Source organism: Megascapheus bottae, chromosome 5, assembly GCF_031878675.1.
Source record: "Megascapheus bottae isolate mThoBot1 chromosome 5, mThoBot2.hap1, whole genome shotgun sequence".
In the NCBI taxonomy this organism is placed as follows: Eukaryota; Metazoa; Chordata; class Mammalia; order Rodentia; family Geomyidae; genus Megascapheus; species Megascapheus bottae.
The window spans coordinates 68,213,606-68,239,013 of record NC_143513.1 but is presented as its reverse complement, the minus strand read 5'-3'; the positions used below and the strand labels follow the sequence as shown (position 1 = coordinate 68,239,013).

The window sequence follows — 25,408 nt, the reverse complement described above, 5'->3', positions numbered from 1 at the left end:
GTGAGCCACTGGCTTACCCAGCCCTTATTTTTTATAAACTGGTAAAACACACTATTGGACTAAATATTAAATTGCCTTTTGTAGATTAGCAATTTCATGTGGCTCAATCTTGGCTATACTACTTTTAAAAAGTGACTATGTGAGGGCTGGGAGTTTGGCCTATTGGTAGAGTGCTCTAGCATGCACAAAGACCCGGGTTCAATTCCTCTGTACCACATACTAGAAAAAAAAAAAAAAGAAGTGGTGATGAGGCTCAAGTGGTAGAGCTCTAGCCTTGAGAAAGTCCAAGACAGTGATCAGGCCCTGAGCTCAAGCCCAGGATTGGCCAAAAAAAAAAAGTGAATGTGTGAGCCAGGCCTGGTAGCTCATGCCTGTAATCCTAGCTACTCAGGAGGCTCAAAGTTCAAAGCCAGCCCAGGCACAAAAGGACCTGAGACTCTTACCTCCAATTAACCTCTAGAAAATGGGAAGTGGGGCTTGGCTCGAGGGCAGGGGGGTAGCCTTGAGCTGAAGAGCTCAGGGACAGTGCACAGGCCTAGTTCAAGCGCCATGACCCCTTCCCCCCCCACACACACACACAAAGCCAATGTGTGGGGCCAGGAGTCTGGCCTAGTGACAGAGTGCTTGCCTAGCATGCACAAAGACCTTGTTCGATTCCTCGGTAGCACATACACAGAAAAAGCCAGAAACGGTGCTGTGGCTCAAGTGTCAGAGAGCTAACCTTGAGGAAAATGCCCAAGGACAGTGCTCAGGCCCTGAGTTCAAGCCCCAAGGCTGGCAAAAAAAAAAAAGTGAATGTGTGACTCAAGTGGTAGCATGTGACACCAAGTTCAAACCACAGTATTAACACACACACAAAGTGGTGCTGGGGCTCAAGTGGTAGAGTGTTAGCCTTGAGAAAGCTCAAGGATAGTGCCCAGGACCTGAGTTCAAGCCCCAGAACTGGTCAAAAAAAAAAAGAGAAAAGGAAAAAAAAAAAGGACTCTTGCACATAAACACTTCAAAAGTATCACAAATTTAAGTTTGAACTGAATCTATCAAAAATTCAAATCTCCATGTTTACTGTATCATTCACTAAAATAAGCTATCTTTAGAAAAATCCTCATCTAGGAGTACAAAGTAAAACACTGAAAGGAACAAAATTAGAAAGTGGTTAGATTTAAAATTAAAATGACTTCACCTAAGACTAGAAATAACATCTCCATTTTAGAATTGGTTTAACTTACAAAAGGTATCCCTAAACTTAAAAAGGTACAGATTTCTAAAATGTTAACATGTACACAATGTTTCCTGTTAATTGAAAAAAATAGACAAAAATTTTTCCATCATTACTCATGTTGCATCCATTTAGAATAAGTACCCACAAAAAAAAAAAAAAAACATAGCTCACTGGACAAGGGAGAGAAAATTTCCAAAAGTGTCCTATAAAATATGTTTTCTCTTTATCATTTTCTTAATGTAATCTCTAATATAATTCTCAAAAACAGAAGAGAAAAAGAGGCCATCAAATGTAATTTGCCATATACGCTTTCCTGCAGCCATTTGGTCTTGGCCACAATGGGCACCCTGCAGCTGCCTGTCAAACCGCCAAAAACTGCTCGTCACCCACCTTCCTACTCTCTTAGAACTAAGCTCACTTGGGTCAAAACAAGTCAACTGCCTATTTCAACAGCAGTAATATGCTGAAATAAAAGTGTCACTTCTAATTCTGGCTGCCAAGATTTTGCTGTTAAGAAAAGTATTCTATTAAAGGGGACATTAAATTAGAGCTATTGCCCAAAAGAAAAGGGCTATGTGCATCTGTAGCTTGACACTTACTGTGGGAACGATGTATAGTAGAGGCAGAGGAAAGGAAGCAATTAGAAAAAATAACATCTATCACATATTCCTCAAGAGTGTACAAGTGAAAAAGAGTGAACAATGAGGTACAACTAAAACTAGAGCTATGCCTCACAATAGATTCTTTGAGTTGTACAAGACAATGCAGGCTCTCAATTTAGTTGTAAACCCTTAGTAAAAAGGAACACTGTAAGTTTTAAAAGATAAAGAAGCTGGGCGCAGGTGCAGTGGCTCACACCTATAATCCTAGCTATTCAGGAGGCTGAGATCTGAGGATCTCGTTCAAAGCCAGCCCAGGCACTAAAGTCGATGAGACTCTTATCTCCAATTAACCACTAGAAAGTGGAAAGGGCAACGTGGCTCCCAGGGTAGGGTGGTAGCCTTGAGTTGAAGGGCTTAGGGATAGCACCCAGACCCAGGGTTCAAGCCCCATGACCCATTTAAAAAAAAAAAAAAAGGTAAAGACTTATTTGTGGTGATTTAAAAAAAAAAATCTCCACATGGAAGCAAGTATGACATGACAAGCGGCAAGCAAAATGTGAATAGAATAGCTACCTCTGTATTTGGTACTATGTACTTCCTCTCTCTCTCTCTCTCTCTCTCTCTCTCTCTCTCTCTCTCTCTCTCTGTGTGTGTGTGTAGCTACCTCTGTATTTGGTACTATGTACTTCTTTCCTCCCTCCCTCCCTCCCTCCCTCCCTCCCTCCCTCCCTCCCTCCCTCCCTCCCTCCCTCCCTCTCTCTCTCTCTCTCTCTCTCTCTCTCTCTCTCTCTCTCTCTCTCTCTCTGTGTGTGTGTGTGTGTGTGTGTGTGTGTGTGTGTGTGTGTGTGTGCGCGCGTGAGCCAGTCCTGGGGCTTGAATTCAGGACCTGGGCACTGTCCTTGGGCTTTCTCAAGGCTAGTGCTCTACCATTTGAGCCACAGTGCCACTTCTGGCTTTTTCTATGTATGTGGTACCAAGGAATCAAACCCAGGTCTTGGTGTATGCTAGGCAAGCACTCTACCACTAGGCCAAACTCCTGGCCTGGACTTCATTTTTGTTTTGTTTTGAAGGCTAGCACTCTGCTACTTGAACCACAACACCACTTCCAGCTTTTTCTGAGTATGTGGTACCAAGGAATCGAACCCAGGGCTTTGTGTATGCTAGGCAAGCATGTCCCCAAACCCTGTACTTTTTTTGGGGGGGAGGGCTTGAACTCAGGGTCTGGGCACTGTCTTTGAGCTTTCTCAAGGCTAGCACTCTACCACCTGAGCCACAGCACCACTTGCGGCTTTTTCTGTGTATGTGGTACCAGGGAATCGAACCCAGGGCTTTGTGCATGCTAGGCAAGCACTATACCACTAAGCCATGCTCTCGGTCCCCTGTACTTCTTTTTTTTTTTTTTTTTTTTTTTTTTTTTTTGCCAGTAATGGACTTGAGCTCAGGGCCTGAGCACTGTTCTTGGACTTTCTCAAGGTTAGAGCTCTATCACTTGGCTTTTTTCTATGTTTGTAGTACAGAGGAATCAAACCCGGGTCTTCATGCATGCTAGGCAAGCACTCTACCACTAGGTCAAACTCCTGGCCCCTATACTTCATTTTTTTAAAAACACAGAAATATGTTAACCAGGACTAGAGAAAATGCCAAATATTAAATATTAATGGCCTATTATGAAGAAAAAGAATTAGATACAGTATGCAACTCTTAAGAAAACACAGGTAAGGCCTGGTGACAGTGGCTCACACCTGTAATCATAGCTACTCAGAAGGTTAAAATCTTAGGATCATACTTGGAGCTACCCTGGACAGAAAAGTCCCCATGAGACCCTACCTCCAAGTAACCAAGTAGAGCTATGGCTCAAAGTAGCCTTAAGCTAAAGAACTCAGAGAGAGCACATAGACCCTGAGTTCAAAATCCATGACAGATATAAGATAGAAAGAAAGGAGGGAGGGGGAGGGAGGGGGAGAGGTGGGGAGGTTGGGGAGAGAGAGGAAGAGAGAAGAGAGGGAGGGAAGAAGGGAAGGAGGGAGAGAGAGAGGGAAGGAAGGAAGGAAGGAAGGGAGGAAGGGAGGAAGGGAGGAAGGGAGGAAGGGAGGAAGGGAGGAAGGGAGGAAGGGAGGAAGGGAGGGAGGGAAGGAGGGAGGGAGGGAGGAAAGGAGGGAGAAAAAAAAAAGAAAACAGATAACTAGGGGCTGGGAGTTTGGCCTAGTGGTTAAAGTGCTTGCCTAGCATGCATGAAGACCCGGGTTCGATTCCTCGGTACCACATACATAGAGAAAAAAGCCGGAAGTGGTGCTGAGGCTCAAGTGGTAGAGCTCTAGCCTTGAGAAAGTCCAAGGACAGTGCTCAGGCCCTGAGCTCAAGCCCAGGACTGGCAAAAAAAAAAAAAAAAAAAGAAAAAGAAAACAGATAACTAGAGCAGAATCCTAGCCAGCAGATCATCCAGTTAGGGGTGAAGAGAGTTATAACTACATTTATGACAACCTTTAGGGGCACTGACTCCAAGTAGCCTGCACAAAGAAAAGCAAAAACAGGGGCAGGGAGTTTGGCCTACTGGTAGAGTGCTTGCCTAGCATGCACGCAGACCCGGGTTCAATTCCGCGGTACCACATACATAGAAAAAAAAGCCGGAAGTGGTACTGAGGCTCAAGTGGTAGAGGTCTAGCCTTGAGAAAACCCAAGGACAGTGCTCAGGCCCTGAGCTCAAGCCCAGGACTGGCAAAAAAAAAAAAAAGCAAAAACACCACCACCATAATTACTGGGCCAGGAGTATGTCCTAGTAATAAGGTACTTACCTAGCATGCAAAAGTCTTAGGTTTGATTGCTCAGTACCACATACACAAAAAAAGCTGGAAGTAGTATAGTAGCTCAAGAGGTAGAGCGCAGGCCTTGAGCAAAACAAGCTCAGAAACAGTGCCCAAGCCCAGAGTTCAAGCCCCAGGACTGACAAAAACAAAGCAAAACACCTACTGTGCCCTATGACACAGTGGACCAATGGCTCTTCAGGTATTTAACAGAAAGACTAGTTCAGAATATCTAGTCCTTAGAGCAGATTAAGATTAGATAAAATCCTTGCCCTTCACCTATTAGGAAAATCTGTTAATACATAATTCTGCTGGAGTTAGAGGTATATACAAATGTACATACAACTGAAGTACAAAATAGTATAAAACCAGCCTTACACAAAAACTTGACCCCCTTTGAAAGTGTAACCTAGAAAAATGTAAGAAAAAATAAACTTACACTATCAATCTTAATAATTATCCTATCATTAACAAGGCATAAGGCATGTATATTAAGTATTCCACTATTTCTATGTTCACCCTACCCCTGAGCCACAGCCCCACTTACCTTTTCTAGTGATTAACTGGAGATAAGAGTCTCCTGATTCTTGGGGCTGGGAGTGTGGCCTAGTGATAGAGTGCTTGCCTAGCATGGACAAAGCCCCAGGTTCAATTCCTTGGTACCACATACATAGAAAAAGCCAGACGTCATGCTGTGGCTCAAATGGTAGAGCTCTAGTCTTGAGAAAGCCCCAGAACATTGCTCGGTGCCCTGAGTTCAAGCCCCAGGATTGGCTAAATAAATAAATAAAGAAATAATAAAGAAAAAGCAAAAAAAAAAACAAAAAAACAAAAAAACACCTCCCATTCTTTAGTGCCTGGACTGGTTTTGAACCATGATCCTAAGATCTCAGCCTCTTGAGTGGCTAGGATTATAGGCATTAGCCACTGAGCCTGGCTTTTCAGCCAACATTCTATGATGTAGCTCCACCTTAGCTGATTTTTTTTTTTCTTTTGGCCAGTCCTAGCTTTTGTGCTCAAGGCTAGAGCTCTACCACTTGAGCCATAGCTCCAGTTCTGGCTTTTTTGATAGTTGGAGATAACACTCTTATGGCTTTCATGCCCAGGTTGGTTTCAAACTGAAATCTTCAAATCTCAGCTTCCTAAGTAGTTAAGATTACCCGCCTGAGCACTAGTATCCAGCTGGATTCTTTTATTTGGAGCCTGTTTTATTTAGTTGTTCATTGTGCTATGCTAAAAATGAACTCTAGGGCCGGGAGTTTGGCCTAGTGGTAGAGTGCCTGTCTAGCATGCATGAAGACCCAGGTTCGATTCCTCAGTACCACATACATAGAAAAAAGCTGGAAGTGGTGCTGAGGCTCAAGGGGTAGAGCTCTAGCCTTGAGAAAAAGTCCAAGGACAGTGCTCAGGCCCTGAGTTAAAGCCCCATGACTGGCAAAAAAAATACAAATAAAATAAATAAATAAATAAATAAATAAATAAAAATGAACTCTAGTCCTTGCTCTTGAGCCTACTATCACTTGAGCTCAATTTGAGGTACAACTCCAGCCCTGGGAGCTGTTTTTATAAAAAGAATATTGTCAAAACTTTTCAGAATGGTTTTAGCGAAATACAAAGAAAGGGGGCCAGGAACATAACCTAGAGGTAGAGTGCTCACCTAGCATGCACGAAGCCCTAGGTTTGATTCCTCAGCACCACATACATAGAGAAAGGCTCTATGTGCTGTGGCTCAAGTGGTAGAGTGCTAGCCTTGAGAACGCCCAAGGACAGTGTCCAGGCCCTGAGTTCAAGTCCCGGGACTGGATAAATAAATAAATAAATGACAAAGAAAGGAGAGAGGCAGAGTAAGGAGAGGAAAAGAGAAGGAAAAGTTCCCAAACAAAAGACAAAAAGTAGAAGTTCATTTGGACCTTGTATGTATACTTAGCAAATGTAATCTATTTTGCAGCACCACAGATAATCTAGAAAACATTAGGATTAAATATTTTCTCTTATGTAGAAGCCCAAATATTTGATACTTCTCAGAAGTAAAATAGAACAGTGGTTACAGGCTGATAGAGTGCTTGCCTAGCATGCACAAAGACCTGGATTTGATTCCTCAGTCCACATATTCACAGAAAGTGGTGCTGTGGCTCAGGTAGTAGTACTCTAGCCTTGAGGAAAGACCAAGGACACTGCTCAGGTCCTAAGTCCAAGCCCTAGAACCGGCAAAAACAAAAACAAAAACAAAAACAAAACAGTGGTTACCAGAGGCTGAGAAAGGCAGTAGCAAAATAGGGGTAGAGCAAGGTTGGCCAATAAGTACAAAAGTAGAGTTCAATAAAAGGATTAAACTAGTAGGGTATCCGAATAACTATGAGGGAGTTTATAATGCTTACATGTACAAATTATAAATGTTTTATGGATATGCTAATTACTTATTTGAACTGTATTGTATACTTGTCAAAAATATTATCCTATAGCTCATTGTATACAATGTATCAATTTTAAAGAGATAATCCACAACAAAAGCAATTACAAACCATATATTTATTTACTTTATTCTTATTTATGTTTATTTGTATCATTCTTTGTACAATACCTCTACAAGCAAAGCCAACTAGCTTTAGGTATTATTTAGAGCATGGCAATCAAAAGTGGGTAGGATAGGGATATAACTCAGGTAGAGTACTTGTCTAGTATGAATGTAGCAGTTTGGATTTTATCAACCCCAAGACAGACAGACAGACAGACAGACAGACAGACACACACACACACACACACACACACACACACACACTTAGGGACAACGCACTGGGAATGTGGCATAGTGATAAAGTACTTGCCTAGCACACATATGAAGCCCTGGGTTTCATTCTTCAGTACCACAAAAGCAGAAAAAGCCAAAAGTGGTGCTGTGGCTCAAGTAGTAGAGTGCTAGCCTTGAGGAAAAGCAGCTCAGGGACAGTGCCCAGGCCCTTAGTTCAAGCCCCAGGACTGGCCAAAAAACAAACAAGGGACAAGCTAATAAAAATGTCTCCTAATTTCAAAGAATAAAGCTTTTGGGGAATCAAGTCAATTATCACACAGAAAATTTCTGAGTAATATGCTTGAATGTCTAAATTTCACTTATGACTTCAGAAATGTAAACATCAGCAGTATGTTAACATTAAATTATCTTTAAACTTTGGAGGCTGAATCAGGCTTATGCTTGTAATTCTAGCTACTCAAGAGTCTAAGATCTAAGGATGGAGGTTTGAAGCCAGCCTGGACAGGAAAGTCTGTGAGTCTTTTTTTTTTTGGGGGGGGGGGGGGTTTCCTCAAGGCTAAGGCTCTACTACTTGAGTCACAATGCCACTTCTAGCTTTTTCTACATAGGTGGTACAAGCACTTCACCACCAGGCCAAACTCCAGGCCCCTCTGTGAACTCTTATCTCCAACTACAAAAAGAAAAGAAAAGAGAAGGAAGGGGAAGGAAGGGGAGGGGAGAAAAAAGGAGAAAGATAAAGAGAAAAAATAAAAAGAGGAAGTGGCAGTGTGGCTCAAAGTGGTACCGCACTAGCCTGCCACTAGCTTAGGGACAACACCCAGATCCAGAGTTCAAGCCCCATGACTGATCCAAAAAAAAAAAAAAAAAAAAAAAGCCAGTAGAGCTGTGGCTCAAATGGTGAAGTACTTACTAGCTTTGAGCAAAAACGTTCAGGAACAGAATTGAAGGAAAGAACAAAATTGAAGGGGAAGCGGAAGAGGGGAGAGGCAGATTTCCAATTAACCAGCAAAAAGTCAGGCTGTAGGCATGGCTCAAAACAAGCAACCAAGTCTTCAGCAAAAGAGCTCAGAAACAGTGCCCAGGCTGGGTGTGGTAGCTCATGCCTGTAATCCTATCTACTCTGGAGGCTGACATCAGAGGATCAAGGTTCAAAGCCAGCACAGGCACAAAAGGACCTGAGACTCTTATCTCTAATTAACCTCTAGAAAATGGAAAGTGGGGCTTGGCTCAAGGGTAGGGTGGTAGCTGTGAGGTGAAGAGCTCAGGGATAACATTCAGGCCCAGGGTGGTAGCCTTGAGCTGAAGAGTTCTGGGACAGCACCCAGGTTGAGTTCAAGCCCCATGGGGGGGGGGAGAGAGAGAGAGAGAGAGGGAGGGGGAGTTGGGGAGTGGGAGAGAGAGAGGGAGAAAGAGACTGGGGGGAGGGGAAGAGGGGGGGGAGGGGGAAGGAGGGAGAGGCCCAGAGTTCAAGCCCCAAGACCACTTAGAATTTTTTTAAAAAAATAAATGTTCAGCTGGGTGCAGCGGCTCAGGCCTGTAACCCTAGCTACTCAGGAGGCTGAGATCTGAGGATCAAGGTTCAAAGCCAGTCCAAGCACAAAAGGACCAGAAACTCATCTCCAATTAACCGCCTGAAAACCAGGAAGTGAGACTTGGCTCCAGGTTAGAGTGGTTGCCTTGAGCTAGAGCTCAGGGATAATGCGTAGGCCCAGGGGTAGGGTGGTAGCCTTGGGCTGAGGAGCTCAGGGACAGCACCCAGGCCAAGTTCAAGCCTCATGACCCACCAAAAAAAAAAAAATGTTCAAGCCCCTGTAACTCCCTTGCCCCAATCAAAAAAGCCCTCTATCAAGTGTAAACTTCTCTGTTTTAGAAAGACCTACAACACACACGATTAAATCAAACATAATAGTTACCAGAGGTTGGGACAGGTAGTAGCAAAAAAGTGATAGACAAGGGTTGGCTAAAAGGTACAAAAATAGTTGTGATGTTTTATTTTTGCTATTGTTTTGGCATTTGTGGTAGTCCTGGGGCTTGAACTCGGGGCCTGAGTGCTGACCCTGAACTTATTTTTTTTCCTCAAAGTTTAGCACTCTTACCACTTGAGCCACAGCTCCACTTCTGGCCTTTCAGTGGTTAGCTAGAGTTAAGTCTCATGGACTCTCCTGCTAGCTTTCCAAGACTAGCTTTGAACTTTAATCTTCAGATCTTAGACTCCTGAGTAGATAGGATTAAGGGCCTAAGAAACTGGCACTCAGCTGCAAAAGTTTTAACGGAGGATTAAATTACCTTTGTTTCATTGATTAGAAAGTAGAGTAGAAGCCTGAGGTCAGTGGCTACTAAAGCCTGTAATGCTAGCTACTCGGGAGGCTGAGATCTGGGATTGTGATTTAAGTCAGGCTGGACATAAAAGTCCATGGGACTTTTATTTATTTATTTTGCCAGTCCTGGGGCTTGAAATAAGGGCCTGGGCACTGTTCTTGAGCTTTCTCAAGGCTAGCACTCTACCACTTGTGCCAAAGCACCACTTCCAGCTCTTGTGTATGTGGTACTGAGAATCGAACCCAAGGCTTCTATGCATGCTAGGGGAGCACTTTACCACAAGCACACACTCCAGGCCCAACTCCATGGACTCTTACCTTCAATTAACCACTAAAGGGCCAGAAGTGGAGCTGTGGCTCAAGTGGTAGAGAGGCAGAGCACTAGCCTTGAGGTGAAGAGCTCAAGGGCAATACCCAGGCCCAGAGTTCAAGCCCCATGAATGACAGAGGGGAGGGAAGGGGAGAACAAGTATTTTGTCTCTTGTAAGTAGACTAGAACATCTGTACCCCTTAGAAGTCTTCTAAACTATATGCAACTCCTAACTTTTTCCCCCCAGATACTGGGGCTTGAAGGGTTTGAACTCTGAATGTGGGAGTTATCCCTTAGGTTTTTCACTGTTCTACTTATAGCTTTTTGGGTGGTTAATTGGAGGGAAGAATCTCAGACTTTCTTATCCAGGCTGGCTTCAAACTGTGATCTTCAGATCTTAACCTCCAAAGTAGGATTACAGGTGTGAGCCACCAGTGCCCAGCTAATCGTAACTTTTTTCAGTGAGTACAACCTATCAGCCAATTTGTTTCTTTAAAAGCTTGTTCTACCTTTAATAAAATAGTGATTTCAAGACCAGGAGTGTAGGCCTAGTGGTAGAGTGCTTGCCTAGCATACATGAAGCCCTGGATTCAATTCTTTGGTACCACATGAACAGAAAAAGCTAGATGTGGTGTTGTGGCTCAAGTGGTAGAGCTCTAAGCCTTGGGAAAGCTCAAGGACAGTGCCCAGACCCTGAATTTAAGCCCCAGAACTGTCAAGAAAAAAAAAAGTTATTTCAGTTAGGACTATGGCTCAAGTGGTAGATTGTTTGCCAAGATAGCATAGAGCCTTGAATTTGAATCCCATCTTGCCCCCAATTATACATATGTGTGTACATGTGTGTATACACACATTCCACATGTACATACAGGTATATACACCAACTGGGGAGCTATCTGATCCTTTCCCCAAACCTTTCCCAAAATCTGTATCATATGAATAGTCATAACCTTGTCTGAGTCTGGGAATGTTAAAAAGAAAATCAAACAATCCTAAAACTTGGCAAATTCCTAAGTTGTTAGTTTGAGCATCGAAATCTTCCTCTGATGCCTTTACTACTACTACTACTACTACTACTACTTCCTCTTCTTTTCTTTCTTTTTTTGGGGGGTCATGGGACTTGAACTTGGCCTGGGCACTGTCCCTGAGCTCTTCAGCTCAAGGCTACCACCCTACTCTTGAGCCAAGCCCCACTTCCCATTTTCTAGAGGTTAACTGTAACCCCGCTATATATTACAATATAAAAAAAAACTTGAACAGAATTTGTATTTTAAGAGATTGGACAGTGAAGTTAATTATATGAGTCTTAAATTTCAAGACTCTAAAGTCAGTGTAAAAGAAATGAAAGAAGCTGGATGCTGGTAGCTCACACCTGTAAGCCTAGCCACTTTAGATGCTGAGATGTGAGGATCAAGGTTTGAAGATAGCCAAGGCAGAAAAGTCATTGTGAGACTCGTATCTCCAATTAACCACTCAAAAAAAAGTCAAAACCTAGCAGGGCGAGATGGCTCACACCTATAATCCTAGCTACTCAGGAGGCTGAGATTTGAGGATCAAGATTCAAAGTCAGCCTGGGCACTAAAGGCCACGAGACTCTTATCTCCAATTAACCCACCAGAAAACTGAAAGTGGCACTGTGGCTCAGCGGTAGGGCAGTAGCCTTGAGCTGAAGAGCTCAAGGACAGTGTCTCCGCCCAGAGCTCAAGCCCCACGACTGACAAAAAAAGTCAAAACCAAAAATAAATAAGTAAATACATAAAAATACATAAATAAATAAATAGAAACCAAAGTAGATTTCCTACTCAAATCTTTATGGCCCTCAAATGCCCATACAATAAAGTTAATTCTTGTATACATGGATTAAAAACCTTTATGAACTTCAATTCCTACTACTCTACAAGTAAAATTTAGTTGCTATTTTTCAAACTGCACTATTTTTGATGTTCCTTTACCCTGGTTTCCACCAGTAAAGCATCTGCTAACTCTTTATAGAGTCCTCAAGAAATTGTTCCTAGTCATCCACTTCATCCTTGCCCAAAGGGAATTTTTCCCTCCCTCTCCAGTTCTATATTTTGCTTTCAACTAGCAGTATTACAGTTAGAGCCATCTATCTTTCTTCCCTTTACACAAAGCCTCTGTGGCACCAGTACCTGACACATACTAGAATATTTTTTGTCTTTAATCAATATCTAATCAAGCTCCAAAGGGAGAATACACTTAAGGATGTTCTTTTTTCTTTCTTTTTCTTTGGGGGGTCATGGGGCTTGAACTTGGCTTGGGCACTGTCCCTGAGCTCTTCAGCTCAAGGCTACCGCCCTACCCTTGAGCCAAGCCCCTCTTCTCAAGGATGTTATTTCTCAAAGGACCTCTACATCCTAGCTCCCATTTCTAGCCCACTTCTTCAACAGCTTTAAGCAACGTTTCATGGGGACATTTCTTCACTTCCCCTGCTGACACATTAGCATTCAACAGCAGCAACACAGACTCTTAAGTTCTAAAATGCAAAGACTGTCTTTCTAAAAGTAAAACACAAGTTTTTTGGTTTTGTTTTTATGATCTTAACACATATGGATACTAAACTAATTCTTTACAAAAATTCCAGAGGGGGGGCAGGAAAGGGCCCAACATTGTATATTTAACAGGCATCACTCAAAGAGAACTTAAAATTTATTTACATTATCACCAAACTTTTTCTTAGTTACAAACACATTTGTAACCAAAGACACAAGCAAGCTTAAATACTATACAATTACCCGTTAGCACATCTAAATCACCAAACTGACCACTAAAAGTACTTTTCATGGCTCCTCTGAAAACAAAAACACCTTACTTCCAAAAAGTTCCCAGTAATCACACCAATCTACATTCCTCTACCCCATCATCTCTCACTTCTCCCACCAATCTCCTTCAATATACACACTGCCTCCCTCATTAGGAGGGAAGTTTCTTAGTCTCAAGATATTATCTGATCATTTGGTAGCAGGTATAGAGTTCTAAACTTTTTTAACTAGGAAAACCAAACTACCAGTTTGAGATAAAAGAAGATCATTCCTATTTATTTTCTAAACTATTACCATTAGTGATACAATAGATTTGTTTCAAGGGATAATGAGTGGAATACACTTGCTACAACTGCAACTAGTTTGTGTGTTTGTGTGTGTGTGTTGTTTGTTGTTGTGTTGTTTTGGCCAGTCCCCAGGCTTGAACTTAGGGCCTGAGCACTGTCCTTGGGCTTTCTCAAGGCTAGAGCTCTACCACTTGACCCATAGCACCACTTCCAGCTTTTTCTATGTATGTGGTATCAAGGAATCCAACTCGGGTCTTTGTGCATGCTAGACAAGCACTCTACCACTAGGCAAAACTCACAGCTCTAGCTTATCTTTTAATATACTTAGACATAAGACTCTTCAGCTCAAAGTTTATAACTTGATATCATATAAATGCTCATGTTTTTGGACATTTCAGGCATAAAGAACCACATGATGAAGACTCTTTGATGGTTCATAACTGAAAATACTAGTCTAATTGTAAAGTTTGCACTTTAGAAAAATATAAATAATAATCTATCTCCCAGGGAATATATATAATATACAAATTCTAAATTCTACACTTTAGAAAAATATAAATAACATCTATCTACTGCCCGCTACCCCAGGTAATACATAATGCATCTTTCTTTCTGTCTGTCATGGGGCTTGAACTCTGTGCCAAAGCACTGTCCCTGTGGTATTCAGCTCAAGGTTACTGACCTACCCCTTGAGCCACAGCGCCACTTCCAGTTTTCTTGTGGTTAAGTGGAGGTAAGAGTCTCACTGAACCAGAAGCTGTGGCCATGCCTGTAATCCTAGCTACAAAAGAGGCTAAGATCTGAGACTCTTATCTCCAATTAACCAGCATGAAACTGGAAGTGGTGCTGTGGCTCAAGGGGTAGCTTTGAGCTGAAGAGCTCAGGGACAATGCCTAGGCCAAGGGGTAGGAGAATGTGCCCAGCTCAATGCATTTTTCTTGAACTGCCAAAAACTCATTTTCCAAATTTGTCCACATTATGTTCTAATTTCAAAGCATTCTTGTTGCTCTAGGATTACGTTTTCAAAACCTCAATGTTGTAATCTGAAAACACTTGAAATTGATTTAACAATTTTTACTATTTCTCTTCAGCCTGCTTACCTTAAAATGGTGATGGGTGGACATTAGCTAAGTATAACTATGCCACAGTACTGTAAAACTTTATGTAACTACTTAACCTCAATAATAAAAAAAGAATAATTCAAATAAGAATAAAACCATGTGAACCACAAAATTGTACCATGAAATGGTATGACATTTTGCTTCTCCTTGAGTTTTAAAATGAATGATGCCTACTCAAAAATATTTTCAAGTAACTTGGACTGAATTCTTGTACCTGTAATGTTAACAATGAGAGATAATTTTAAAAAAATGTATTGGATTCAGAAAAAAAAAACATTTCAAGTGAATAATAGCAGAAACACAAAGGGCAAAGAGGTGTAGGCAAAGATCACTTGCAAAACATCCATGTATAACCTGTTTCTTATAACAAATATTTAATATAAAGTTTTAGTGGTGATTTTAATAAAATGAAAGTATTTTTTAATTTAGACTGGTATCACCCAATGGCTAAGGATACCTGATTAAAGTATATTATGCATGTCTGGATGTAGCACAATGAAACTACCTTTGTACAATTAATATAACTAATTTTAAAAAGAAAAAAGAAATGCTGATAGGTTGGCTCCAGTTTTCAAAAGAGCACCTGCCTAGCAAGCAAGAAGTTCTGAGTTCAGACGCCAGTACTGAAGGAAAAAAGTCAAAAACTTATGAAGCCTGCAGTGGCTCACGCCTGTAATCCTAGCTACTCAGGAGGCTGAGATCTGAGGATCACAGTTCAAAGCCAGCCCAGACACTAATGTCCATGAGATGCTTATCTCAAATTAGCCACCAGAAAACCAGAAGTGGCACTGTGACTTAAGGAGGTAGAGTGGTAGTCTTGAGCTGAAGAGCTCAGGGAAAAGGCCCAGGCCCAGGCCTAGAGTTCATGTCCCATGACAGACAATAGATAGATAGATAGATAGACAGACAGACAGACAAACAGACAGACAGACAGACAGAATAAAGTATGGATGAGCTGAGTACCAGTGGCTTGTGCCTGTAATCCCAGCTACTCAGGAGACTGAGATCTGAGGACTGCGGTTCAAAGCCAGCCTGGGCATGAAAGTCTGTGAGACTTTTATCTCCAATGAGCCATCAGAAAAACGGAAGTGGTGTTATGGCTCACAATGGTAAAGTGCTGGCCTTGAGCTGAAAAGCTCAGGACAGTACCCAGACCCAAAGTTTTGCCTCACGACAGGCAAAAAAAAAAAACCAAACAATAACAACAACAACAAAAAAACTTATGGATGAAAGTGGAGGGAAAGCCGGGAGTTTAACCTAGTGGTAGAGAGCATGCCTAGCATGCACAAAGACCGGGGCTCAATTCTTCGGTACCACATACATACCAAAAAGTGCGAAGTGGTGTTGTGGCTCAAGTGGTAGAGCTCAGGCCTTGAAAAGAATCCAAGGACAGTGCTCAGGCCCTGAATTAAAGCCCCACAACTGGCAAAAAAAAAAAAGAAGTGTACTTATTACCAAACTTATATAACTATAATCCCTCTGTATACCATCTTTACAATAAAATACTTTAAAATTAAAAAAAAAACAAAGGGGGGGAAATGGAGACAAAAACAATTATAAAGGGATATCAATTTGTGAAAAGTTATGCACCTACTATCTGGCAAATGTAACTGTAACCCCTCTATACATTACCTTGATAATAAAAAATAATATGAAAAAAACATAGAAGGGGACAATTCACCATGGTTAAACATGAATGGTATGATACATAACACATTAGCAAAATTTAACATTTATCCACAGATTCAAAGAACTTTGGACCTGACATAAATTATACGTTTCTAAAGAAATCTCATAGGTTTCCTTTTCATTTGGTTCATTACTAAGCACTAATGGAAAATTACATATGCGTAAGCCTGAGTTGAAAAAAATACTAGTTTTATCTCTCAATATGAAAACATTAAACAAAATATCCTTTAGCATAAAATGCTTTGTGGAATGCTTTTCACACAAGATTGGTCCTTATTTATAAGACTGATTTTTCCCTGTATGATTTATCTATGCGATAATAAGCATCTCACATAGCTAGACACAAAAGTTTTCTGGAATGATGGCAGGCCTAGCAAGGTTGCTCCTTAAACTCCTAAGGTTAGAGTAGACATTTACAAATCTCAACAGCTCAGAGTCAGTGCCCCTCACCTCCAACTGTGAGTGAATGAATAAGCCAGCTTTAGCTTAAAGCGCTGGACTTGCTAAAGACATGGAACAGAAGCTGACATACATACAACTTCCTGGAGAGTGTATTTAAGGTTGACAGTTCATAGTAGTCCCTACCCCTCCCCCACCAAAAAAAATCAGTAGGCCTTTCAAATATTCATGAAATTTTTTTCATTTTCAGTTAAGTGCTGTTCATCATTACTCTCATTCTGCAATATGTACTGAAGCCCTTATAAATAGGGCTTATAAATAAGAATTCTAGCGTCATTCAGGAAGTAATGTATCCACTACCTGATGAATGTAACTGTAACCCATCTATATATCACAACAATTAAGAAGGAAAAAAAAAAGAATTCTAGGATAACAAGAAATGTCCCTTAAGATGATCACACATTTGTCCTTACTTCGTCTAAAATGTACAATCTAGAAGTGTGGTTAGATTTACAGAAAACAGGCAATGGCAACTGAGGTATATTATTTATTAAATCAGTAGAAGTTCACCTTCAGTTACCTAATTACCAGTGGATGCTTATGCTTTAACAAAACAAAACCATACCATGTCGGGTACTCCAGAATAAATAAGAGGAAAAACTGAAATCCTTTCTGTTCCCTTTATATCTGAACAAGGGCCTGCATTATCTCCCACGGTTATAGCTCCTTCTAACTCCAGAAGTTAAAATTTCATTAAAACTTAAGAAAAGTATTTGCATGAAAACTGACTTGAGGATACGGATTTTTTTCTAAATAAGAATATGGGCCACTCACTACTAAGCAAAAGTAAATTTTACTCCTCTATGCTTGTCTTGAGATTGTGATAAAATCAAAAATATTTCAAATAAGGTGTGCCAAAAGATTAAGTAAACAGTTATTCTTAATCTGACTGCTTTGTTTTTGTTTGGGTCAGAAGCTCTGTTGAAAGCAACAGTCAGGAGAAACAATCAGAAGAAAAACAGCTCAGTGGTAGATGGTCTGCATATGCAAGGCCTAGGCTCCATTCTCAACACAAAATAAAGGGAAAAAAAAAGAAAAAAGAAAGGGAAAAAGGGAGAGACAAGCTCTGGACACAGGAAAAAAAAAACTATACACAATTCTAGACTCAAGAGTAAATACACTACATGTGATAACTGTATGTTTCCTTTTGTACTCATGAGGAAATTACACTTCCATGAAGGTACAACATAGCCATATTTTTACTGTCTGGAATACTACCAAGTCAAAATACTATTCAACAAAACACACACACACACACACACACACACACACACACACACAACACACTTCATCTCGATGAACTTCCCTTCCCCGGAGTGGAGAAACAATCCAGTTCAATTATATATATATATATATATAATAATTATAATTTCTTAAGAAACAGGACTGAAACGCAAAGGAAAAGGAAGACTATCAGCCCAGAAGATGCTCTGGACCAAAAGCTACCCCTCTTCTCTTACCCAGCACCTGTCCGAGCCGACAGGCTACTCCTACGATCTTCTTCCTTATGGCCTTTTCTTAAAGTCTCAAGACTATCTGAAGTTTGCTCGGACCTCATGAACAATTCAACACGACTGACACTAGCTCTAAAGTGAACAAATAATTACACAGTTATTTTACATTGAATGGTGGGAAGAAAAGGATGGAAGACAGGCAACAGCTCCTCCAACTGGCTGGAGCCTATATCAAAGAGAAGCCTTAAAAAACATTTTTTTTCTTTCAAACTTCAAGTTCTAGTGGATACGGCCCTAGGCACCGCAGAAACTTTGGGACCCGTAACCACCACACAACAGGTGAGAGGCGCAGTGGACATCCTTGCACACTCAAGTGCATATGGCCCTTCATGGCAAAGCTTTCAGATCCCCCCAAGGATCATTCACAAGACCCCCCCGGACCTCCTGTCTCTCCAGCAGAAAAAGGTTCGATCCGTGGGAGGGGCGCGTCACCCGCGCTCCCCGACCCAGGGGACCGCCACCCCCAGGCACGGAAAGAATCAAAGCCCCTCGGCGGGCACATCTCCGCTGCAGAAGGAAAAAAAACACAACACAATGTCGCTCCTTATTTCTGCGTACAAAAGGACTTTGCGCCGTCCTCCTCCAACTGCCGCCTGGGTCGCCTCCTAACAACTTGCGAGAAGGTGGGCAACGCGCCATATTTCAGCGTCCTCCGGTCTACCTGGGTAACAAACCCACGCCGCCCCGGCAGGAGGGAAGCTTCGAAGGTCGCCCGAACCGGCAGCCTACACTCCCTCAGGAAGACAGCGGGTCCCGCGCCCCGCCCGCCCCAGCGCGCCGCCGCCCGCCGGTCCGCCCGCCCGCCCGCCCGCTGACCGGACCCGGGAAGAGCCGAGGGGGCGAGCGCCGAGCCGCCGCTCCGGTCCCGCGCTGCCCGCCCACCTCCCGCTCCCACTCCCGGGCCCGGCGCGCTCTCCCGGGCCGCCCGCTCTGAAGCCCGCGGGAAGGCCGGGTCCGGGGTTCCACGGCGGGAGGAGGCCGAGGCCCCGAGAGCGAAAGGCGGCAGGAGAAGCCGGAACCCTGGGGCTCTCGGGAGGGCAGCGCCTCCCTCCCGGGCCCGTCAGGACGCCTGGGGCCTAGTGCGGCCTGCTCATCCTCGGGGTGGCGGTTTGACTGGGCCGGGCCGGGGCCCCCCGCCCCAGGCGGGCCGAATCCAGCGGGGGCCCAGGCCCGGAGCCGGGGGCGGCAGGGTGCCGGCTGCGGGGCGGGCCGGCCGGCCGGCGGGCGGGCGGCGTGTTGCGGCTGCGCCGGGGCTGAAATAGCTGGAGATTGCGCGGTAGGGCACTCACCTCAGAGCGGCTGCGCTACCGTGGGCCTGCGCCGTGGAGACTGCGACCGCGCCGGCTCCTCGCAGCCTCCTGCCACCAGCGGCAATGGCGAGCGCTGCCGCCTCTGCCGCCGCCGAGGAGGGGGAGGGGGAGGAGGAGGCACGCACGCGACGCACGGCTCGGCCTCCCCGCCCGATGGCCGCCATGATGCCGCGATCGGCGCGGCGCGGCCGGCTCGGGCGGGGGGCTCCCGGCGGGGCCCCGTCAGCCCTCCGCCGCCTCCCCGAGTTCTGCGGCTTCTCCCGCTTCGACTCAGGTCAGAACTACGAAGGCAGCTAGAGTAGCCGGACGGGGACGGCGCCGAGAAGAGGCGCGCGCGGCCCAAGATGGTCGCTGCTCTGGTTAGAGGACCGTCCGTCCTCCGCCACCGCGGAGTGGGGACCTCCCGAGTGTGCCCCGAAGACCCGCGAGCGGCTCCCCGAGCGTGGCTCGGCGCCGCCCGGCCCCGCCCGGCTTTGCCTCCGCGTTTCCCGGCCCTGCCCAGTTACTTTAAAAGTGCTTCTGCAAAGCAGACTCGTGGGTTCGGCGAACGTTTCTCGGGGCGCGGGAGGGGGGGCATTTTTGAGCCGAATATTGTCCTGGGTGCCCCGGAGGTGCACCTGTTAGGGAGAAGTCCCGGGAGCTTGTTCTCCCGCCCTCCAAATAAAGATAATGACCGCGTGCTGAAAACAAAGTAGTTTTAAGAAAAAAAAACAACAAAGCCGGGCTGGGACGGAGCTCAGTGCAACATGAGGTTTGACCCCCAGTAACTGAAAGAAGAAGTAATATATGTAATTCATATATAAATGTATGTTTCATAAATGTAGTACACGCTGTTCACCGAGTGTTGGAGACTGGAAATGTGGTTTTTGCCGCTTTTGAAGTGATATCAGAAGGCTGTCCCCGTCAGAATCCCAAAGATTGATCCCAGCAGAATAGTATTTTAGCCTCGATGGTCTAGGAGTCTACTTTGCTTTCGTCTTTTTAAATGATATCCACTCCTAACTGTGGGCTGTGTGTGTTTGTGTCCCTCGTCCCGGGGCTTGAACTCCAGGCCTGTGCCCTATCCCTGAGCTTTGGTGCTCAGGGTCAGTAGTGCTCTACCACTGGGAACCACAGCACTATTTCTATCTTTTTGGTAGTAAAGAGGAGAGTCTCGTGTGTTTCTATGCCCTGCCTGGCTTTGAACTGAGATCTTCAGATCTCATCCTCCTCAGTCGCTAGGATTGCAGATGTAAGCCACCCACACCCAGCTCTAAATGGTGGTTTTTTAGGCACACCAGAGTGTAAGAACCATCACACTAAGGAATTACTAAATATCCTACAGGGCATCAGAAAATGGCTTAATTAGGAAGCATTACTTGTCAAGAAAATATCTTCTTCCATACTTTGACATATTCAAAAGTTGAATGTTTGCCTCACACACCCTCTTGTGTGTTTTCTAAGATAGTGATTATTACCATCAACTCCCTAGTGCTCTAGCTAGAAACCCTGTGCTCCCTCACACATACACAGAATTCGATCTTTATCATTATTCCTTATCATTTTTTTTTCTTGGTTCAGGCTGCTGTCATATGCAGAAAAAGCTGTGTCCTCCACCAGGATTGCCCTCTCCAATCCATTCGCTATATCTCAGCTTGAATGTCCTTTAAAAAAACAAAAACAAAAAAATCCATAGCCTGGTCCAGGTAGCTCACACTGGTAATCCTAGCTACTCAGGAGACTGAGATCTGAGGATCAAGCCAGCCCAGGCACAAAATAACCTGAGATTCTTATCTCCAATTAACCTCTAGAAAACTGGGAAGGGGGCTTGGCTCAAGGCTAGGGTGGTAGCCTTGAGCTAAAGAGCTCAGAAACAGCACGTAGGCCCAGGGGTAGGGCAGTAGCTTTGATCTGAAGAGCTCAAGGACAGTACCCAGGCAGAGTTCATGCTCCATCTCTCTCTCACACACACACACACACACACACACAAAATAGCCTGGCACCAATTGCTCACATCTATAATCTTAGCTACTCTGAGGATTCCAGATCAAAGCCAAACTGGGCAAGAAGTCTATGAGACTTTGTGTATGTATATATGTATGCCAGGTCTGGGACTTGAAGTCAGGACCTTGGCACTGTCCTTGAGCTTTTGTGCTCAAGGCTAGCACTCTACCACTTGAGCCACAGTTCTGCATCCAGCTTTTTGGAGAAAAGAGTCTCTTGAACTTTCCTGTTCTGGCTCGCTTTGAACCTAGGTCCTCTGAGCTCAGCCTCTTGAGTAGCTAAGATTATAGGTGTGTGTAAGAGTATTATTTCCAATTTCCCTCCAAAAGACTGGAAGTGGAGTTAAGACTCAATGGTAGAGTGCTAACTTTGAGCAAAAATACTCAGCTATAGTCCCCAGGCTTTGATTCAAGTTTTAGGCACACACACAAATAAAAATCCTGCTATTTCCCTGCTTAAGATGCTCAGTTAAATCCCATTACCTGTAGGCTGATGTCTAAAATTGTTTGAGATGCATTTGGGGTTCTTGATGACTTCATTCATGCTGCTGTTTTTTGTTTTTTGTTTTTTTAACCTCATCCACTTTGCTCTTATTTCTCAGGCTGCAACCCAGTGGGATGCTCTCACATCATGTAAATCAGGGAATTCTGCCCCTTCCAGCCTCACAGTTCCCAGAACTTTGTTCACTTCTGCCCTCTCCCTTGCTGGAACTTTAATCTGAATAATTAATTCTCATTGTTCTTTCATGTCCCAACATTTCCCTTGTCCCCCAAGATTGAATACTTAGGCCCTTTTTTTTTTGGTCAGTCCTGGAGCTTGACCTCTGGGCCTGAGCACTGTCCTTGGACCGTCTCAAAGCTAGAGCTCTACCACTTGAGGCACAGTATGTGGTACTGGGTTTTGAACTAAGAGCCTTGCATTTGCCTCACTGACAACTCTTTTTGTTTTGTTTTGTTTTTTCTTTTCCCCCTAGTCATGGGGCTTGATTTCAGGGCCTTGGCACTGTCCCTGAACTTCCTTTGCTCAAGGTTAACACTCTACCACTTGAGCTACAGCTCCACTTCAGCCTTTTCTGTGTATGTGGTATCGAGGAATTGAACCCAGGTCTTCATGCATGCTACTCAGGCACTCTACCACAAAGCCAGCCCGGCCAACTTGTTTTCTTCATTTGTTTGTTTGTTTGTTTGTTTGTTTTTTGCCAGTCCTGGGCTTGAGCTCAGGGCTTGGGCACTATCCTTGGACTTTCTCAAGGCTAGAGCTCTACCACTTGAGCCTCAATATGTGGTACCGAGGAATTGAACCCGGGTCTTCGTGCATGCTAGACAAGCACTCTACCACTAGGCAAAACTCCTGGCCCAATGCCAACCTGTTATTCATTTATTTGAGTTAGTTATTTGAGCCACATCCCCAGCATCTTTGTGATTACAAATTTATCCATTTATCAAGCACAAAAGAAATAGTGGATCATGTCAACATTTATAAAATAGATAATATCTGATAAGATCCAACTTAGCCCTTTGTGAAATCTTTGCTAATTTTCTAATATTAGAAGTGTTTACAATATTATATTGAAAATATCAAATTACACAGAGTGTTGCCAAAGTTAACACAAAAGAAGAAATACTGTTGATTTGATTGGGGGAGGGGAAGAATTCTAGGGCTTGATCTCAGGGCCTGGGCTGTGTCCTTGAGTATTTTCTCCTCAATGCTGGTGCTTTTCCACTTGATCCACAGGTCCACTTTGGCTTTTTGGTGCTTAGTTGGACATAAGGGTCTCACGGACTTTCCTACTTGGGCTGGCTTCAAAGATCTTAAAATGTCACTTTCCTCAGTAGCTGGGATAAATAGCAGCTGAGTTTCCAGCACCCAGTGGGATTTGATTCTTTTTTTTTTTCCAGCAACCTTATATTTAGTTTCAAACTTTAGGGATAAGTAACATCATCTCAAACACACTGAGAAAAACAAATCTAGCACACTGAGGTTACTGCCCCTAACCCAAGTTGGCATACCTTTACAAGATTACATGATTTTTATATCAACAGGCTAAGACTTCCTTGGCCAGAGAATTTTTTTTTGCTAAGAAACACAACTGAGATTGTTATACTATGAGTACACAGATTACAAGCTGATGCTTGTAATCCTAGCTACTCAGGAGGCTGAGATCTGAGGATTGCGGTTCAAAGCCAGCTTGGGCACTAAAGTCCGTGAGACTTATCTCCAGTTAACCACCAGAAAACTGGATGTGGCTCACAGTGGTAGAGCACTAGCCTTGAGCTGAAGAACTCAAGGGGACAGAGCCCAGAGTCAGAGTTCAAGTCCCACAACCACCACCACCAACAACAAAATAAAAAGCCAGAAAGGGAACTATGGCTCAAGAGGTCAAGTGGTAGAGCACTATCCTTGAACACAAAAGCCATGGACCAAAGCCCAAGCCCTGAGTTCAAGCCCCAGGACAAAAACAAAACAAAAAAACCAACCAAACAATTCCCACCAAGTCCCTGGTATGTGGATGCTGTGTTCATTTGGCTTTCCCAGACTCAGTTCACTGAATTAGATGCTTATAATTTCCTATGTAGATTTGTTACCTATTGATTAGACAAAATTCTGTTATCTCCACTTGCTCCCCCTCTTGATTAAGGAATCTGTTTCCTAGATGTGACATACTTTTCCATCAACCATTGAAAAAATGAAAAAAGGCAGACAGATCCTAATGGCCTCCTTGAGAGTCGACACATAGCTTTTGACTGTTTCAATCAAGGGCTAAAATCATGGCAGTGTGGCTTCACCAGCGGTGGATCTAAAACATGAGTTTAGCCACTGGAATATAAAGGACGCTGCAGTTCCTCCCTGCCTTCTCTTCCTACTCCTCCTGAGGTGCTGCCAATAGCTGGCTAGCAAAAATTTCAGTTTCTCCTCCAAAACACAGAGGAGAAAATCTTGTTAAAATTGGAGATGTGGGACTGAGAATTTTCTTGGTAGTAGAGTGTTTGCCTAACATCCATGAAGCCCTGAGTTCAGTTCCTCAGTACCACATAGGCAGAAAAAGCTGATACTGGTGCTGTGGCTGAATTGGTAGAATGCCAGCCTTGAGCAAAAGAAGCTCAGAGAGCCAGAAGTTTAGCCTAGTGGCAGAGTGCTTGCCTAACATGCACGAAGACCTGAGTTCGATTCCTTGGTACCACATACATAGCAAAAAGCTAGAAATGGTGCTGTGGCTCAAGTGGTAGAGCTCTAGCCTTGAGAAAGCCCAAAGATAGTGCCCAGGCCCTGAGTTCAGGGCCTAGGACTGACCAAAAAAAAAAAAAAAAAAACACAAAAAAACGTGAAGATGTAAAGTATGTTCCATATTTCAGGTTAGAACTTTTCTTTTTGCCAGTCCTAGGCCTTGAACTCAGGGCCTGAGCACTGTTCTTGGGATTTCTCAAGGCTAGAGCTCTACCACTTGAACCACAGCACCATTTCTGGCTTTTTTCTATGTATGTGGTACCAAGGAACGGAATCCGAATCTTCGTGCATGCTAGGCAAGCATTCTACCACTAGGCTAAATTCCCAGCCCTTTTTTTTTTTTTTTGTCAGTCATGGCACTTGAACTCTGGGCCTGGGCATTGTCCCTGAGCTCTTCAGCTCAAGGCTACCTCCCCACCCCTTCACCCTAGTTTTCTGGTGGTTAATTGGAGACAAAAATCTCAGGAACTTTAGTGCTCAGGCTGGCTTTCAACCGTGATCTGAGCCTCCTGAATAGCTAGGATTACAGGCGTGAGCCACTGCACTTGCTGACTATGAGTCTTTTTTCTTATAAAGGTTCTAACTTGGCCAGCACAGTGACTGATAAAGAAAGAAAGAAAGAAAGAAAGAAAGAAAGAAAGAAAGAAAGAAAGAAAGAAAGAAAGAAAGAAAGAAAGAAAGAGAAAGAAAGAAAGAAAGAAAGAGGGAGGGAGGGAAGGAAAGAAAGAGAGAGAGAGGGAGGAAGAAAAAAGACTTCCACATAGTTAAGTCCCCCTCCCATTCTTTAGTACCTCCACAGTGGTGATAGGGCAAGTCTTTGCCCTTCTCAAAAAGAGGCCAGCCACTTTATTCTTCCTCCCTCTTTTCACGAGGTAGCTGGTCCTCACGGAGATTGGAGAAGGCTGGCCAAAGCAGGACTCCTGGAATTCTCAGGTGATGGGTCACACATCCTCTTTATACTATCCAGACTGTTCTCATATCAGTCTGTCTGTGTGTATGCCAATACCAGGGCTTGAACTTACAGCCTTGGGCTTTCTTTTT

The 25,408-nt window shown here is 43.7% G+C and overlaps 1 protein-coding gene across 6 annotated transcripts in view; it reads right to left on the bottom strand.

The window, feature by feature from the left end:
- Window positions 1-19,212, bottom strand: part of Nrf1 (nuclear respiratory factor 1) — a 116,225-nt gene extending 97,013 nt beyond the window's left edge. For all 6 annotated transcript variants that reach the window (XM_090333282.1, XM_090333278.1, XM_090333279.1 and 3 more), the window contains exon 1: window positions 19,139-19,212. The gene's annotated coding sequence lies outside the window, so the exon portion shown is untranslated. The remainder of the gene's footprint in view (window positions 1-19,138) is intronic.
- Window positions 19,213-25,408: the final 6,196 nt, after the last annotated feature.